Source organism: Schistocerca gregaria, chromosome 1 (genome assembly GCF_023897955.1).
Source record: "Schistocerca gregaria isolate iqSchGreg1 chromosome 1, iqSchGreg1.2, whole genome shotgun sequence".
Taxonomy (NCBI): Eukaryota; Metazoa; Arthropoda; class Insecta; order Orthoptera; family Acrididae; genus Schistocerca; species Schistocerca gregaria.
The window spans coordinates 466,850,475-466,865,573 of NC_064920.1; the positions used below are offsets into that span (position 1 = coordinate 466,850,475).

A 15,099-nucleotide genomic window follows, 5' to 3' on the forward strand; every position below is an offset into this window, starting at 1 on the left:
TGAGGCCGCCCCACAGCAGCGCCAGGACGGCGCGAGCTACACCGGCGCGAGGCCGGCGCAAGCTACACCTAGCCGAGTGCTTACACCGTTCACCGCAGACTGCATATGTGTGTGTGCGTGTGTACACACGTATTCTGCGTGCGTGCGGCGGCGGCGACGACGACGACGTTCGCGAGGAGCTAAGGTTATAACTCCAAAAAATTTAATTGAAATTATCTGTGGCCGGGCCATAAGAGACGCCAAAGGAGCATCCGACGGCGCTGTTGTGTGCCCCCATAAATTACCAGCCTAGTGTAATGTGGCTGCAAGAGCGGTCCGGCTAAAAACAAAAAAAAAAAAATAAGATAATGTTAAATTAAAAGAAATCGCAGTGTGTAAGGAGCTAACTACTGGGCACATCGACAACTCCGACAAGTTTTGCTACCAGCAGAATATCTGATCTCTGCAGAATATTATCTCATTTCAAGCTGTGTTTTAATTAATTTTAGGTGGGCCGATCCCGGCGGTACTGCAATGCCGGGCCAACCCGCGACAGAGGTGGAGCAAGCCCCTATCACTCCGTCATGAGCCAAAAATGAGTTTAATATTCTGGTCCTGCGATGCAGGACGTATCAGATATTAAGCTGATAAGAACAGATTTTTTTTTTTTTTTAGTCATTGAGAGAATTTTTGGAAGCGGGAAGGAACTTCTAGGAAGGTTGCTTCAGGAATATTCCGGGCCAGAGTACCAGTTTCGTGGTCGACGTCATCTGCCACCATCTACAGAGAGCCGTACCTCACTAGCTGGTACTGGGCCGGCGTCGTAACTAAGAATTATCTATAGATAATAGGAGATCTTGGGTTTACCCGGAGTGCAGTGGCGCACTCCGGCCAAGATGAGAAGGTCATAAGTCTGTATCAACCCCGGGCGGAGACCCAGACGAAGCTGGCCGGGGGAAAAATTGGAAGACGAACAGAGCGGAAGGCACATACGTCGCTACCAACTCTGCCGCCGGTGTCGACAGTATAAACTGGACACACACGAGACCGGTCTGCATCTGCCACGGCAGGAGGATCAGATGGGACGGCTACATCTGCCTCTGCGGATGGTTCAGATGGGGCCTGAGCATCTCGCCACCCTTAGTCAAAATCGGGAGAAAATAGAGGGAAAAAGTATCACATGCAGCGCAGGTCTGGCAGTTACGAAGGCGCTTGCTGCCCTCACAGCAAGGCCAACCACGATCCGGACCGTGCACGCTGCAACTTCGTCATAGTCGGGTGCCGGGAGAGCAATGACTAAAGAAAATACATCGCATATCAGTGCGTTTCGTATCCGACCTTACCAGCATTAAGCTGATAAGAACAGATTTTTTTTAGTCATTGAGAGAATTTTTGGAAGCGGGAAGGAACTTCTAGGAAGGTTGCTTCAGGAATATTCCGGGCCACAGTACCAGTTTCGTGGTCGACGTCATCTGCCACCATCTACAGAGAGTCGTGCCTCACTAGCTGGCACTGGGCCGGCGTCGTAACTAAGAATTATCTATAGATAATAGGAGATCTTGGCAGCGCAGCGCAGGTCTGGCAGTTACGAAGGCGCTTGCTGCCCTCACAGCAAGGCCAACCACGATCCAGACCGTGCACGCCGCAACTTCGTCATAGTCGGGTGCCGGGAGAGCAATGACTAAAGAAAATACATCGCATATCAGTGCGTTTCGTATCCGACCTTACCAGCATTAAGCTGATAAGAACAGATACTACACTTTGATCTTAGCCAAAAGGCCGAGAAGCGATAAGGAAAAACCGCAGTGGAAGGGCCTAAATGCTTGCAGCGTGTGCGCTCCACATGTGGGAGTGAAACATGGTGGTGCGGGCTGATATCGCAACAGGCGACCGTGGAAAACGTCGCAAAAGCAAGTGCCGGGAGGAAGGACAACTGAAGAGAGCACTCGTCAACAGCCTAGTTTTACCGTCCATGTCTAACAGTAAAGAGCGACTCCCATTTGAACGCCGCTAGCAGCCACGGCAGTGGAGAAGCCGTGAGGCCGCCCCACAGCAGCGCCAGGACGGCGCGAGCTACACCGGCGCGAGGCCGGCGCAAGCTACACCTAGCCGAGTGCTTACACCGTTCACCGCAGACTGCATATGTGTGTGTGCGTGTGTACACACGTATTCTGCGTGCGTGCGGCGGCGGCGGCGACGACGACGACGTTCGCGAGGAGCTAAGGTTATAACTCCAAAAAATTTAATTGAAATTATCTGTGGCCGGGCCATAAGAGACGCCAAAGGAGCATCCGACGGCGCTGTTGTGTGCCCCCATAAATTACCAGCCTAGTGTAATGTGGCTGCAAGAGCGGTCCGGCTAAAAACAAAAAAAAAAAAAATAAGATAATGTTAAATTAAAAGAAATCGCTGTGTGTAAGGAGCTAACTACTGGGCACATCGACAACTCCGACAAGTTTTGGTACCAGCAGAATATCTGATCTCTGCAGAATATTATCTCATTTCAAGCTGTGTTTTAATTAATTTTAGGTGGGCCGATCCCGGCGGTACTGCAATGCCGGGCCAACCCGCGACAGAGGTGGAGCAAGCCCCTATCACTCCGTCAAGAGCCAAAAATGAGTTTAATATTCTGGTCCTGCGATGCAGGACGTATCAGATATTAAGCTGATAAGAACAGATTTTTTTTTTTTTTTTTAGTCATTGAGAGAATTTTTGGAAGCGGGAAGGAACTTCTAGGAAGGTTGCTTCAGGAATATTCCGGGCCAGAGTACCAGTTTCGTGGTCGACGTCATCTGCCACCATCTACAGAGAGCCGTACCTCACTAGCTGGTACTGGGCCGGCGTCGTAACTAAGAATTATCTATAGATAATAGGAGATCTTGGGTTTACCCGGAGTGCAGTGGCGCACTCCGGCCAAGATGAGAAGGTCATAAGTCTGTATCAACCCCGGGCGGAGACCCAGACGAAGCTGGCCGGGGGAAAAATTGGAAGACGAACAGAGCGGAAGGCACATACGTCGCTACCAACTCTGCCGCCGGTGTCGACAGTATAAACTGGACACACACGAGACCGGTCTGCATCTGCCACGGCAGGAGGATCAGATGGGACGGCTACATCTGCCTCTGCGGATGGTTCAGATGGGGCCTGAGCATCTCGCCACCCTTAGTCAAAATCGGGAGAAAATAGAGGGAAGAAGTATCACATGCAGCGCAGGTCTGGCAGTTACGAAGGCGCTTGCTGCCCTCACAGCAAGGCCAACCACGATCCGGACCGTGCACGCTGCAACTTCGTCATAGTCGGGTGCCGGGAGAGCAATGACTAAAGAAAATATATCGCATATCAGTGCGTTTCGTATCCGACCTTACCAGCATTAAGCTGATAAGAACAGATTTTTTTTAGTCATTGAGAGAATTTTTGGAAGCGGGAAGGAACTTCTAGGAAGGTTGCTTCAAGAATATTCCGGGCCACAGTACCAGTTTCGTGGTCGACGTCATCTGCCACCATCTACAGAGAGTCGTGCCTCACTAGCTGGCACTGGGCCGGCGTCGTAACTAAGAATTATCTATAGATAATAGGAGATCTTGGCAGCGCAGCGCAGGTCTGGCAGTTACGAAGGCGCTTGCTGCCCTCACAGCAAGGCCAACCACGATCCAGACCGTGCACGCCGCAACTTCGTCATAGTCGGGTGCCGGGAGAGCAATGACTAAAGAAAATACATCGCATATCAGTGCGTTTCGTATCCGACCTTACCAGCATTAAGCTGATAAGAACAGATACTACACTTTGATCTTAGCCAAAAGGCCGAGAAGCGATAAGGAAAAACCGCAGTGGAAGGGCCTAAATGCTTGCAGCGTGTGCGCTCCACATGTGGGAGTGAAACATGGTGGTGCGGGCTGATATCGCAACAGGCGACCGTGGAAAACGTCGCAAAAGCAAGTGCCGGGAAGAAGGACAACTGAAGAGAGCACTCGTCAACAGCCTAGTTTTACCGTCCATGTCTAACAGTAAAGAGCGACTCCCATTTGAACGCCGCTAGCAGCCACGGCAGTGGAGAAGCCGTGAGGCCGTCCCACAGCAGCGCCAGGACGGCGCGAGCTACACCGGCGCGAGGCCGGCGCAAGCTACACCTAGCCGAGTGCTTACACCGTTCACCGCAGACTGCATATGTGTGTGTGCGTGTGTACACACGTATTCTGCGTGCGTGCGGCGGCGGCGGCGACGACGACGACGTTCGCGAGGAGCTAAGGTTATAACTCCAAAAAATTTAATTGAAATTATCTGTGGCCGGGCCATAAGAGACGCCAAAGGAGCATCCGACGGCGCTGTTGTGTGCCCCCATAAATTACCAGCCTAGTGTAATGTGGCTGCAAGAGCGGTCCGGCTAAAAACAAAAAAAAAAAATAAGATAATGTTAAATTAAAAGAAATCGCTGTGTGTAAGGAGCTAACTACTGGGCACATCGACAACTCCGACAAGTTTTGCTACCAGCAGAATATCTGATCTCTGCAGAATATTATCTCATTTCAAGCTGTGTTTTAATTAATTTTAGGTGGGCCGATCCCGGCGGTACTGCAATGCCGGGCCAACCCGCGACAGAGGTGGAGCAAGCCCCTATCACTCCGTCAAGAGCCAAAAATGAGTTTAATATTCTGGTCCTGCGATGCAGGACGTATCAGATATTAAGCTGATAAGAACAGATTTTTTTTTTTTTTTTAGTCATTGAGAGAATTTTTGGAAGCGGGAAGGAACTTCTAGGAAGGTTGCTTCAGGAATATTCCGGGCCAGAGTACCAGTTTCGTGGTCGACGTCATCTGCCACCATCTACAGAGAGCCGTACCTCACTAGCTGGTACTGGGCCGGCGTCGTAACTAAGAATTATCTATAGATAATAGGAGATCTTGGGTTTACCCGGAGTGCAGTGGCGCACTCCGGCCAAGATGAGAAGGTCATAAGTCTGTATCAACCCCGGGCGGAGACCCAGACGAAGCTGGCCGGGGGAAAAATTGGAAGACGAACAGAGCGGAAGGCACATACGTCGCTACCAACTCTGCCGCCGGTGTCGACAGTATAAACTGGACACACACGAGACCGGTCTGCATCTGCCACGGCAGGAGGATCAGATGGGACGGCTACATCTGCCTCTGCGGATGGTTCAGATGGGGCCTGAGCATCTCGCCACCCTTAGTCAAAATCGGGAGAAAATAGAGGGAAGAAGTATCACATGCAGCGCAGGTCTGGCAGTTACGAAGGCGCTTGCTGCCCTCACAGCAAGGCCAACCACGATCCGGACCGTGCACGCTGCAACTTCGTCATAGTCGGGTGCCGGGAGAGCAATGACTAAAGAAAATACATCGCATATCAGTGCGTTTCGTATCCGACCTTACCAGCATTAAGCTGATAAGAACAGATTTTTTTTAGTCATTGAGAGAATTTTTGGAAGCGGGAAGGAACTTCTAGGAAGGTTGCTTCAGGAATATTCCGGGCCACAGTACCAGTTTCGTGGTCGACGTCATCTGCCACCATCTACAGAGAGTCGTGCCTCACTAGCTGGCACTGGGCCGGCGTCGTAACTAAGAATTATCTATAGATAATAGGAGATCTTGGCAGCGCAGCGCAGGTCTGGCAGTTACGAAGGCGCTTGCTGCCCTCACAGCAAGGCCAACCACGATCCAGACCGTGCACGCCGCAACTTCGTCATAGTCGGGTGCCGGGAGAGCAATGACTAAAGAAAATACATCGCATATCAGTGCGTTTCGTATCCGACCTTACCAGCATTAAGCTGATAAGAACAGATACTACACTTTGATCTTAGCCAAAAGGCCGAGAAGCGATAAGGAAAAACCGCAGTGGAAGGGCCTAAATGCTTGCAGCGTGTGCGCTCCACATGTGGGAGTGAAACATGGTGGTGCGGGCTGATATCGCAACAGGCGACCGTGGAAAACGTCGCAAAAGCAAGTGCCGGGAAGAAGGACAACTGAAGAGAGCACTCGTCAACAGCCTAGTTTTACCGTCCATGTCTAACAGTAAAGAGCGACTCCCATTTGAACGCCGCTAGCAGCCACGGCAGTGGAGAAGCCGTGAGGCCGCCCCACAGCAGCGCCAGGACGGCGCGAGCTACACCGGCGCGAGGCCGGCGCAAGCTACACCTAGCCGAGTGCTTACACCGTTCACCGCAGACTGCATATGTGTGTGTGCGTGTGTACACACGTATTCTGCGTGCGTGCGGCGGCGGCGACGACGACGACGACGACGTTCGCGAGGAGCTAAGGTTATAACTCCAAAAAATTTAATTGAAATTATCTGTGGCCGGGCCATAAGAGACGCCAAAGGAGCATCCGACGGCGCTGTTGTGTGCCCCCATAAATTACCAGCCTAGTGTAATGTGGCTGCAAGAGCGGTCCGGCTAAAAACAAAAAAAAAAAATAAGATAATGTTAAATTAAAAGAAATCGCTGTGTGTAAGGAGCTAACTACTGGGCACATCGACAACTCCGACAAGTTTTGCTACCAGCAGAATATCTGATCTCTGCAGAATATTATCTCATTTCAAGCTGTGTTTTAATTAATTTTAGGTGGGCCGATCCCGGCGGTACTGCAATGCCGGGCCAACCCACGACAGAGGTGGAGCAAGCCCCTATCACTCCGTCAAGAGCCAAAAATGAGTTTAATATTCTGGTCCTGCGATGCAGGACGTATCAGATATTAAGCTGATAAGAACAGATTTTTTTTTTTTTTTTTAGTCATTGAGAGAATTTTTGGAAGCGGGAAGGAACTTCTAGGAAGGTTGCTTCAGGAATATTCCGGGCCAGAGTACCAGTTTCGTGGTCGACGTCATCTGCCACCATCTACAGAGAGCCGTACCTCACTAGCTGGTACTGGGCCGGCGTCGTAACTAAGAATTATCTATAGATAATAGGAGATCTTGGGTTTACCCGGAGTGCAGTGGCGCACTCCGGCCAAGATGAGAAGGTCATAAGTCTGTATCAACCCCGGGCGGAGACCCAGACGAAGCTGGCCGGGGGAAAAATTGGAAGACGAACAGAGCGGAAGGCACATACGTCGCTACCAACTCTGCCGCCGGTGTCGACAGTATAAACTGGACACACACGAGACCGGTCTGCATCTGCCACGGCAGGAGGATCAGATGGGACGGCTACATCTGCCTCTGCGGATGGTTCAGATGGGGCCTGAGCATCTCGCCACCCTTAGTCAAAATCGGGAGAAAATAGAGGGAAGAAGTATCACATGCAGCGCAGGTCTGGCAGTTACGAAGGCGCTTGCTGCCCTCACAGCAAGGCCAACCACGATCCGGACCGTGCACGCTGCAACTTCGTCATAGTCGGGTGCCGGGAGAGCAATGACTAAAGAAAATATATCGCATATCAGTGCGTTTCGTATCCGACCTTACCAGCATTAAGCTGATAAGAACAGATTTTTTTTAGTCATTGAGAGAATTTTTGGAAGCGGGAAGGAACTTCTAGGAAGGTTGCTTCAAGAATATTCCGGGCCACAGTACCAGTTTCGTGGTCGACGTCATCTGCCACCATCTACAGAGAGTCGTGCCTCACTAGCTGGCACTGGGCCGGCGTCGTAACTAAGAATTATCTATAGATAATAGGAGATCTTGGCAGCGCAGCGCAGGTCTGGCAGTTACGAAGGCGCTTGCTGCCCTCACAGCAAGGCCAACCACGATCCAGACCGTGCACGCCGCAACTTCGTCATAGTCGGGTGCCGGGAGAGCAATGACTAAAGAAAATACATCGCATATCAGTGCGTTTCGTATCCGACCTTACCAGCATTAAGCTGATAAGAACAGATACTACACTTTGATCTTAGCCAAAAGGCCGAGAAGCGATAAGGAAAAACCGCAGTGGAAGGGCCTAAATGCTTGCAGCGTGTGCGCTCCACATGTGGGAGTGAAACATGGTGGTGCGGGCTGATATCGCAACAGGCGACCGTGGAAAACGTCGCAAAAGCAAGTGCCGGGAAGAAGGACAACTGAAGAGAGCACTCGTCAACAGCCTAGTTTTACCGTCCATGTCTAACAGTAAAGAGCGACTCCCATTTGAACGCCGCTAGCAGCCACGGCAGTGGAGAAGCCGTGAGGCCGCCCCACAGCAGCGCCAGGACGGCGCGAGCTACACCGGCGCGAGGCCGGCGCAAGCTACACCTAGCCGAGTGCTTACACCGTTCACCGCAGACTGCATATGTGTGTGTGCGTGTGTACACACGTATTCTGCGTGCGTGCGGCGGCGGCGACGACGACGACGTTCGCGAGGAGCTAAGGTTATAACTCCAAAAAATTTAATTGAAATTATCTGTGGCCGGGCCATAAGAGACGCCAAAGGAGCATCCGACGGCGCTGTTGTGTGCCCCCATAAATTACCAGCCTAGTGTAATGTGGCTGCAAGAGCGGTCCGGCTAAAAACAAAAAAAAAAAAAATAAGATAATGTTAAATTAAAAGAAATCGCTGTGTGTAAGGAGCTAACTACTGGGCACATCGACAACTCCGACAAGTTTTGCTACCAGCAGAATATCTGATCTCTGCAGAATATTATCTCATTTCAAGCTGTGTTTTAATTAATTTTAGGTGGGCCGATCCCGGCGGTACTGCAATGCCGGGCCAACCCGCGACAGAGGTGGAGCAAGCCCCTATCACTCCGTCAAGAGCCAAAAATGAGTTTAATATTCTGGTCCTGCGATGCAGGACGTATCAGATATTAAGCTGATAAGAACAGATTTTTTTTTTTTTTTTTTAGTCATTGAGAGAATTTTTGGAAGCGGGAAGGAACTTCTAGGAAGGTTGCTTCAGGAATATTCCGGGCCAGAGTACCAGTTTCGTGGTCGACGTCATCTGCCACCATCTACAGAGAGCCGTACCTCACTAGCTGGTACTGGGCCGGCGTCGTAACTAAGAATTATCTATAGATAATAGGAGATCTTGGGTTTACCCGGAGTGCAGTGGCGCACTCCGGCCAAGATGAGAAGGTCATAAGTCTGTATCAACCCCGGGCGGAGACCCAGACGAAGCTGGCCGGGGGAAAAATTGGAAGACGAACAGAGCGGAAGGCACATACGTCGCTACCAACTCTGCCGCCGGTGTCGACAGTATAAACTGGACACACACGAGACCGGTCTGCATCTGCCACGGCAGGAGGATCAGATGGGACGGCTACATCTGCCTCTGCGGATGGTTCAGATGGGGCCTGAGCATCTCGCCACCCTTAGTCAAAATCGGGAGAAAATAGAGGGAAGAAGTATCACATGCAGCGCAGGTCTGGCAGTTACGAAGGCGCTTGCTGCCCTCACAGCAAGGCCAACCACGATCCGGACCGTGCACGCTGCAACTTCGTCATAGTCGGGTGCCGGGAGAGCAATGACTAAAGAAAATATATCGCATATCAGTGCGTTTCGTATCCGACCTTACCAGCATTAAGCTGATAAGAACAGATTTTTTTTAGTCATTGAGAGAATTTTTGGAAGCGGGAAGGAACTTCTAGGAAGGTTGCTTCAAGAATATTCCGGGCCACAGTACCAGTTTCGTGGTCGACGTCATCTGCCACCATCTACAGAGAGTCGTGCCTCACTAGCTGGCACTGGGCCGGCGTCGTAACAAAGAATTATCTATAGATAATAGGAGATCTTGGCAGCGCAGCGCAGCGCAGCGCAGGTCTGGCAGTTACGAAGGCGCTTGCTGCCCTCACAGCAAGGCCAACCACGATCCAGACCGTGCACGCCGCAACTTCGTCATAGTCGGGTGCCGGGAGAGCAATGACTAAAGAAAATACATCGCATATCAGTGCGTTTCGTATCCGACCTTACCAGCATTAAGCTGATAAGAACAGATACTACACTTTGATCTTAGCCAAAAGGCCGAGAAGCGATAAGGAAAAACCGCAGTGGAAGGGCCTAAATGCTTGCAGCGTGTGCGCTCCACATGTGGGAGTGAAACATGGTGGTGCGGGCTGATATCGCAACAGGCGACCGTGGAAAACGTCGCAAAAGCAAGTGCCGGGAGGAAGGACAACTGAAGAGAGCACTCGTCAACAGCCTAGTTTTACCGTCCATGTCTACCAGTAAAGAGCGACTCCCATTTGAACGCCGCTAGCAGCCATGGCAGTGGAGAAGCCGTGAGGCCGCCCCACAGCAGCGCCAGGACGGCGCGAGCTACACCAGCGCGAGGCCGGCGCAAGCTACACCTAGCCGAGTGCTTACACCGTTCACCGCAGACTGCATATGTGTGTGTGCGTGTGTACACACGTATTCTGTGTGCGTGCGGCGGCGGCGACGACGACGACGTTCGCGAGGAGCTAAGGTTATAACTCCAAAAAATTTAATTGAAATTATCTGTGGCCGGGCCATAAGAGACGCCAAAGGAGCATCCGACGGCGCTGTTGTGTGCCCCCATAAATTACCAGCCTAGTGTAATGTGGCTGCAAGAGCGGTCCGGCTAAAAACAAAAAAAAAAAAAATAAGATAATGTTAAATTAAAAGAAATCGCTGTGTGTAAGGAGCTAACTACTGGGCACATCGACAACTCCGACAAGTTTTGCTACCAGCAGAATATCTGATCTCTGCAGAATATTATCTCATTTCAAGCTGTGTTTTAATTAATTTTAGGTGGGCCGATCCCGGCGGTACTGCAATGCCGGGCCAACCCGCGACAGAGGTGGAGCAAGCCCCTATCACTCCGTCATGAGCCAAAAATGAGTTTAATATTCTGGTCCTGCGATGCAGGACGTATCAGATATTAAGCTGATAAGAACAGATTTTTTTTTTTTTTTTAGTCATTGAGAGAATTTTTGGAAGCGGGAAGGAACTTCTAGGAAGGTTGCTTCAGGAATATTCCGGGCCAGAGTACCAGTTTCGTGGTCGACGTCATCTGCCACCATCTACAGAGAGCCGTACCTCACTAGCTGGTACTGGGCCGGCGTCGTAACTAAGAATTATCTATAGATAATAGGAGATCTTGGGTTTACCCGGAGTGCAGTGGCGCACTCCGGCCAAGATGAGAAGGTCATAAGTCTGTATCAACCCCGGGCGGAGACCCAGACGAAGCTGGCCGGGGGAAAAATTGGAAGACGAACAGAGCGGAAGGCACATACGTCGCTACCAACTCTGCCGCCGGTGTCGACAGTATAAACTGGACACACACGAGACCGGTCTGCATCTGCCACGGCAGGAGGATCAGATGGGACGGCTACATCTGCCTCTGCGGATGGTTCAGATGGGGCCTGAGCATCTCGCCACCCTTAGTCAAAATCGGGAGAAAATAGAGGGAAGAAGTATCACATGCAGCGCAGGTCTGGCAGTTACGAAGGCGCTTGCTGCCCTCACAGCAAGGCCAACCACGATCCGGACCGTGCACGCTGCAACTTCGTCATAGTCGGGTGCCAGGAGAGCAATGACTAAAGAAAATACATCGCATATCAGTGCGTTTCGTATCCGACCTTACCAGCATTAAGCTGATAAGAACAGATTTTTTTTAGTCATTGAGAGAATTTTTGGAAGCGGGAAGGAACTTCTAGGAAGGTTGCTTCAGGAATATTCCGGGCCACAGTACCAGTTTCGTGGTCGACGTCATCTGCCACCATCTACAGAGAGTCGTGCCTCACTAGCTGGCACTGGGCCGGCGTCGTAACTAAGAATTATCTATAGATAATAGGAGATCTTGGCAGCGCAGCGCAGCGCAGCGCAGCGCAGGTCTGGCAGTTACGAAGGCGCTTGCTGCCCTCACAGCAAGGCCAACCACGATCCAGACCGTGCACGCCGCAACTTCGTCATAGTCGGGTGCCGGGAGAGCAATGACTAAAGAAAATACATCGCATATCAGTGCGTTTCGTATCCGACCTTACCAGCATTAAGCTGATAAGAACAGATACTACACTTTGATCTTAGCCAAAAGGCCGAGAAGCGATAAGGAAAAACCGCAGTGGAAGGGCCTAAATGCTTGCAGCGTGTGCGCTCCACATGTGGGAGTGAAACATGGTGGTGCGGGCTGATATCGCAACAGGCGACCGTGGAAAACGTCGCAAAAGCAAGTGCCGGGAGGAAGGACAACTGAAGAGAGCACTCGTCAACAGCCTAGTTTTACCGTCCATGTCTACCAGTAAAGAGCGACTCCCATTTGAACGCCGCTAGCAGCCATGGCAGTGGAGAAGCCGTGAGGCCGCCCCACAGCAGCGCCAGGACGGCGCGAGCTACACCAGCGCGAGGCCGGCGCAAGCTACACCTAGCCGAGTGCTTACACCGTTCACCGCAGACTGCATATGTGTGTGTGCGTGTGTACACACGTATTCTGCGTGCGTGCGGCGGCGGCGACGACGACGACGTTCGCGAGGAGCTAAGGTTATAACTCCAAAAAATTTAATTGAAATTATCTGTGGCCGGGCCATAAGAGACGCCAAAGGAGCATCCGACGGCGCTGTTGTGTGCCCCCATAAATTACCAGCCTAGTGTAATGTGGCTGCAAGAGCGGTCCGGCTAAAAACAAAAAAAAAAAAAATAAGATAATGTTAAATTAAAAGAAATCGCTGTGTGTAAGGAGCTAACTACTGGGCACATCGACAACTCCGACAAGTTTTGCTACCAGCAGAATATCTGATCTCTGCAGAATATTATCTCATTTCAAGCTGTGTTTTAATTAATTTTAGGTGGGCCGATCCCGGCGGTACTGCAATGCCGGGCCAACCCGCGACAGAGGTGGAGCAAGCCCCTATCACTCCGTCATGAGCCAAAAATGAGTTTAATATTCTGGTCCTGCGATGCAGGACGTATCAGATATTAAGCTGATAAGAACAGATTTTTTTTTTTTTTTTAGTCATTGAGAGAATTTTTGGAAGCGGGAAGGAACTTCTAGGAAGGTTGCTTCAGGAATATTCCGGGCCAGAGTACCAGTTTCGTGGTCGACGTCATCTGCCACCATCTACAGAGAGCCGTACCTCACTAGCTGGTACTGGGCCGGCGTCGTAACTAAGAATTATCTATAGATAATAGGAGATCTTGGGTTTACCCGGAGTGCAGTGGCGCACTCCGGCCAAGATGAGAAGGTCATAAGTCTGTATCAACCCCGGGCGGAGACCCAGACGAAGCTGGCCGGGGGAAAAATTGGAAGACGAACAGAGCGGAAGGCACATACGTCGCTACCAACTCTGCCGCCGGTGTCGACAGTATAAACTGGACACACACGAGACCGGTCTGCATCTGCCACGGCAGGAGGATCAGATGGGACGGCTACATCTGCCTCTGCGGATGGTTCAGATGGGGCCTGAGCATCTCGCCACCCTTAGTCAAAATCGGGAGAAAATAGAGGGAAGAAGTATCACATGCAGCGCAGGTCTGGCAGTTACGAAGGCGCTTGCTGCCCTCACAGCAAGGCCAACCACGATCCGGACCGTGCACGCTGCAACTTCGTCATAGTCGGGTGCCAGGAGAGCAATGACTAAAGAAAATACATCGCATATCAGTGCGTTTCGTATCCGACCTTACCAGCATTAAGCTGATAAGAACAGATTTTTTTTAGTCATTGAGAGAATTTTTGGAAGCGGGAAGGAACTTCTAGGAAGGTTGCTTCAGGAATATTCCGGGCCACAGTACCAGTTTCGTGGTCGACGTCATCTGCCACCATCTACAGAGAGTCGTGCCTCACTAGCTGGCACTGGGCCGGCGTCGTAACTAAGAATTATCTATAGATAATAGGAGATCTTGGCAGCGCAGCGCAGCGCAGCGCAGCGCAGGTCTGGCAGTTACGAAGGCGCTTGCTGCCCTCACAGCAAGGCCAACCACGATCCAGACCGTGCACGCCGCAACTTCGTCATAGTCGGGTGCCGGGAGAGCAATGACTAAAGAAAATACATCGCATATCAGTGCGTTTCGTATCCGACCTTACCAGCATTAAGCTGATAAGAACAGATACTACACTTTGATCTTAGCCAAAAGGCCGAGAAGCGATAAGGAAAAACCGCAGTGGAAGGGCCTAAATGCTTGCAGCGTGTGCGCTCCACATGTGGGAGTGAAACATGGTGGTGCGGGCTGATATCGCAACAGGCGACCGTGGAAAACGTCGCAAAAGCAAGTGCCGGGAGGAAGGACAACTGAAGAGAGCACTCGTCAACAGCCTAGTTTTACCGTCCATGTCTACCAGTAAAGAGCGACTCCCATTTGAACGCCGCTAGCAGCCATGGCAGTGGAGAAGCCGTGAGGCCGCCCCACAGCAGCGCCAGGACGGCGCGAGCTACACCAGCGCGAGGCCGGCGCAAGCTACACCTAGCCGAGTGCTTACACCGTTCACCGCAGACTGCATATGTGTGTGTGCGTGTGTACACACGTATTCTGCGTGCGTGCGGCGGCGGCGACGACGACGACGTTCGCGAGGAGCTAAGGTTATAACTCCAAAAAATTTAATTGAAATTATCTGTGGCCGGGCCATAAGAGACGCCAAAGGAGCATCCGACGGCGCTGTTGTGTGCCCCCATAAATTACCAGCCTAGTGTAATGTGGCTGCAAGAGCGGTCCGGCTAAAAACAAAAAAAAAAAAAAAATAAGATAATGTTAAATTAAAAGAAATCGCAGTGTGTAAGGAGCTAACTACTGGGCACATCGACAACTCCGACAAGTTTTGCTACCAGCAGAATATCTGATCTCTGCAGAATATTATCTCATTTCAAGCTGTGTTTTAATTAATTTTAGGTGGGCCGATCCCGGCGGTACTGCAATGCCGGGCCAACCCACGACAGAGGTGGAGCAAGCCCCTATCACTCCGTCATGAGCCAAAAATGAGTTTAATATTCTGGTCCTGCGATGCAGGACGTATCAGATATTAAGCTGATAAGAACAGATTTTTTTTTTTTTTTTTTTTTAGTCATTGAGAGAATTTTTGGAAGCGGGAAGGAACTTCTAGGAAGGTTGCTTCAGGAATATTCCGGGCCAGAGTACCAGTTTCGTGGTCGACGTCATCTGCCACCATCTACAGAGAGCCGTACCTCACTAGCTGGTACTGGGCCGGCGTCGTAACTAAGAATTATCTATAGATAATAGGAGATCTTGGATTTACCCGGAGTGCAGTGGCGCACTCCGGCCAAGATGAGAAGGTCATAAGTCTGTATCAACCCCGGGCGGAGA

The 15,099-nt window shown here is 51.0% G+C and overlaps 8 non-coding genes and 7 pseudogenes across 8 annotated transcripts; all 15 read right to left on the bottom strand.

Annotated features, from left to right (window-relative positions):
- Nucleotides 1–483: 483 nt before the first annotated feature.
- Nucleotides 484–671, bottom strand: LOC126285317 (U2 spliceosomal RNA). The gene has a single exon (XR_007551616.1). It is a non-coding gene; the product is annotated as a U2 spliceosomal RNA (small nuclear RNA).
- Nucleotides 672–1,655: 984 nt separating this feature from the next.
- LOC126285768 (U2 spliceosomal RNA) lies at nucleotides 1,656–1,770 on the bottom strand (annotated as a pseudogene).
- Nucleotides 1,771–2,503: 733 nt separating this feature from the next.
- LOC126285327 (U2 spliceosomal RNA) lies at nucleotides 2,504–2,693 on the bottom strand. The gene has a single exon (XR_007551618.1). It is a non-coding gene; the product is annotated as a U2 spliceosomal RNA (small nuclear RNA).
- Nucleotides 2,694–3,677: 984 nt separating this feature from the next.
- On the bottom strand, nucleotides 3,678–3,792 carry LOC126285779 (U2 spliceosomal RNA; annotated as a pseudogene).
- Nucleotides 3,793–4,523: 731 nt separating this feature from the next.
- LOC126285238 (U2 spliceosomal RNA) lies at nucleotides 4,524–4,712 on the bottom strand. The gene has a single exon (XR_007551605.1). It is a non-coding gene; the product is annotated as a U2 spliceosomal RNA (small nuclear RNA).
- A 984-nt stretch (nucleotides 4,713–5,696) lies between these two features.
- LOC126285790 (U2 spliceosomal RNA) lies at nucleotides 5,697–5,811 on the bottom strand (annotated as a pseudogene).
- A 734-nt stretch (nucleotides 5,812–6,545) lies between these two features.
- Nucleotides 6,546–6,735, bottom strand: LOC126285347 (U2 spliceosomal RNA). The gene has a single exon (XR_007551625.1). It is a non-coding gene; the product is annotated as a U2 spliceosomal RNA (small nuclear RNA).
- Nucleotides 6,736–7,719: 984 nt separating this feature from the next.
- Nucleotides 7,720–7,834, bottom strand: LOC126285801 (U2 spliceosomal RNA; annotated as a pseudogene).
- A 730-nt stretch (nucleotides 7,835–8,564) lies between these two features.
- Nucleotides 8,565–8,755, bottom strand: LOC126285329 (U2 spliceosomal RNA). The gene has a single exon (XR_007551619.1). It is a non-coding gene; the product is annotated as a U2 spliceosomal RNA (small nuclear RNA).
- A 994-nt stretch (nucleotides 8,756–9,749) lies between these two features.
- On the bottom strand, nucleotides 9,750–9,864 carry LOC126285812 (U2 spliceosomal RNA; annotated as a pseudogene).
- A 730-nt stretch (nucleotides 9,865–10,594) lies between these two features.
- Nucleotides 10,595–10,783, bottom strand: LOC126285267 (U2 spliceosomal RNA). The gene has a single exon (XR_007551609.1). It is a non-coding gene; the product is annotated as a U2 spliceosomal RNA (small nuclear RNA).
- Nucleotides 10,784–11,782: 999 nt separating this feature from the next.
- LOC126285823 (U2 spliceosomal RNA) lies at nucleotides 11,783–11,897 on the bottom strand (annotated as a pseudogene).
- Nucleotides 11,898–12,627: 730 nt separating this feature from the next.
- LOC126285275 (U2 spliceosomal RNA) lies at nucleotides 12,628–12,816 on the bottom strand. Its single transcript, XR_007551610.1, has one exon. It is a non-coding gene; the product is annotated as a U2 spliceosomal RNA (small nuclear RNA).
- A 999-nt stretch (nucleotides 12,817–13,815) lies between these two features.
- LOC126285834 (U2 spliceosomal RNA) lies at nucleotides 13,816–13,930 on the bottom strand (annotated as a pseudogene).
- Nucleotides 13,931–14,662: 732 nt separating this feature from the next.
- Nucleotides 14,663–14,856, bottom strand: LOC126285396 (U2 spliceosomal RNA). Its single transcript, XR_007551639.1, has one exon. It is a non-coding gene; the product is annotated as a U2 spliceosomal RNA (small nuclear RNA).
- Between the last annotated feature and the right edge of the window lie 243 nt (nucleotides 14,857–15,099).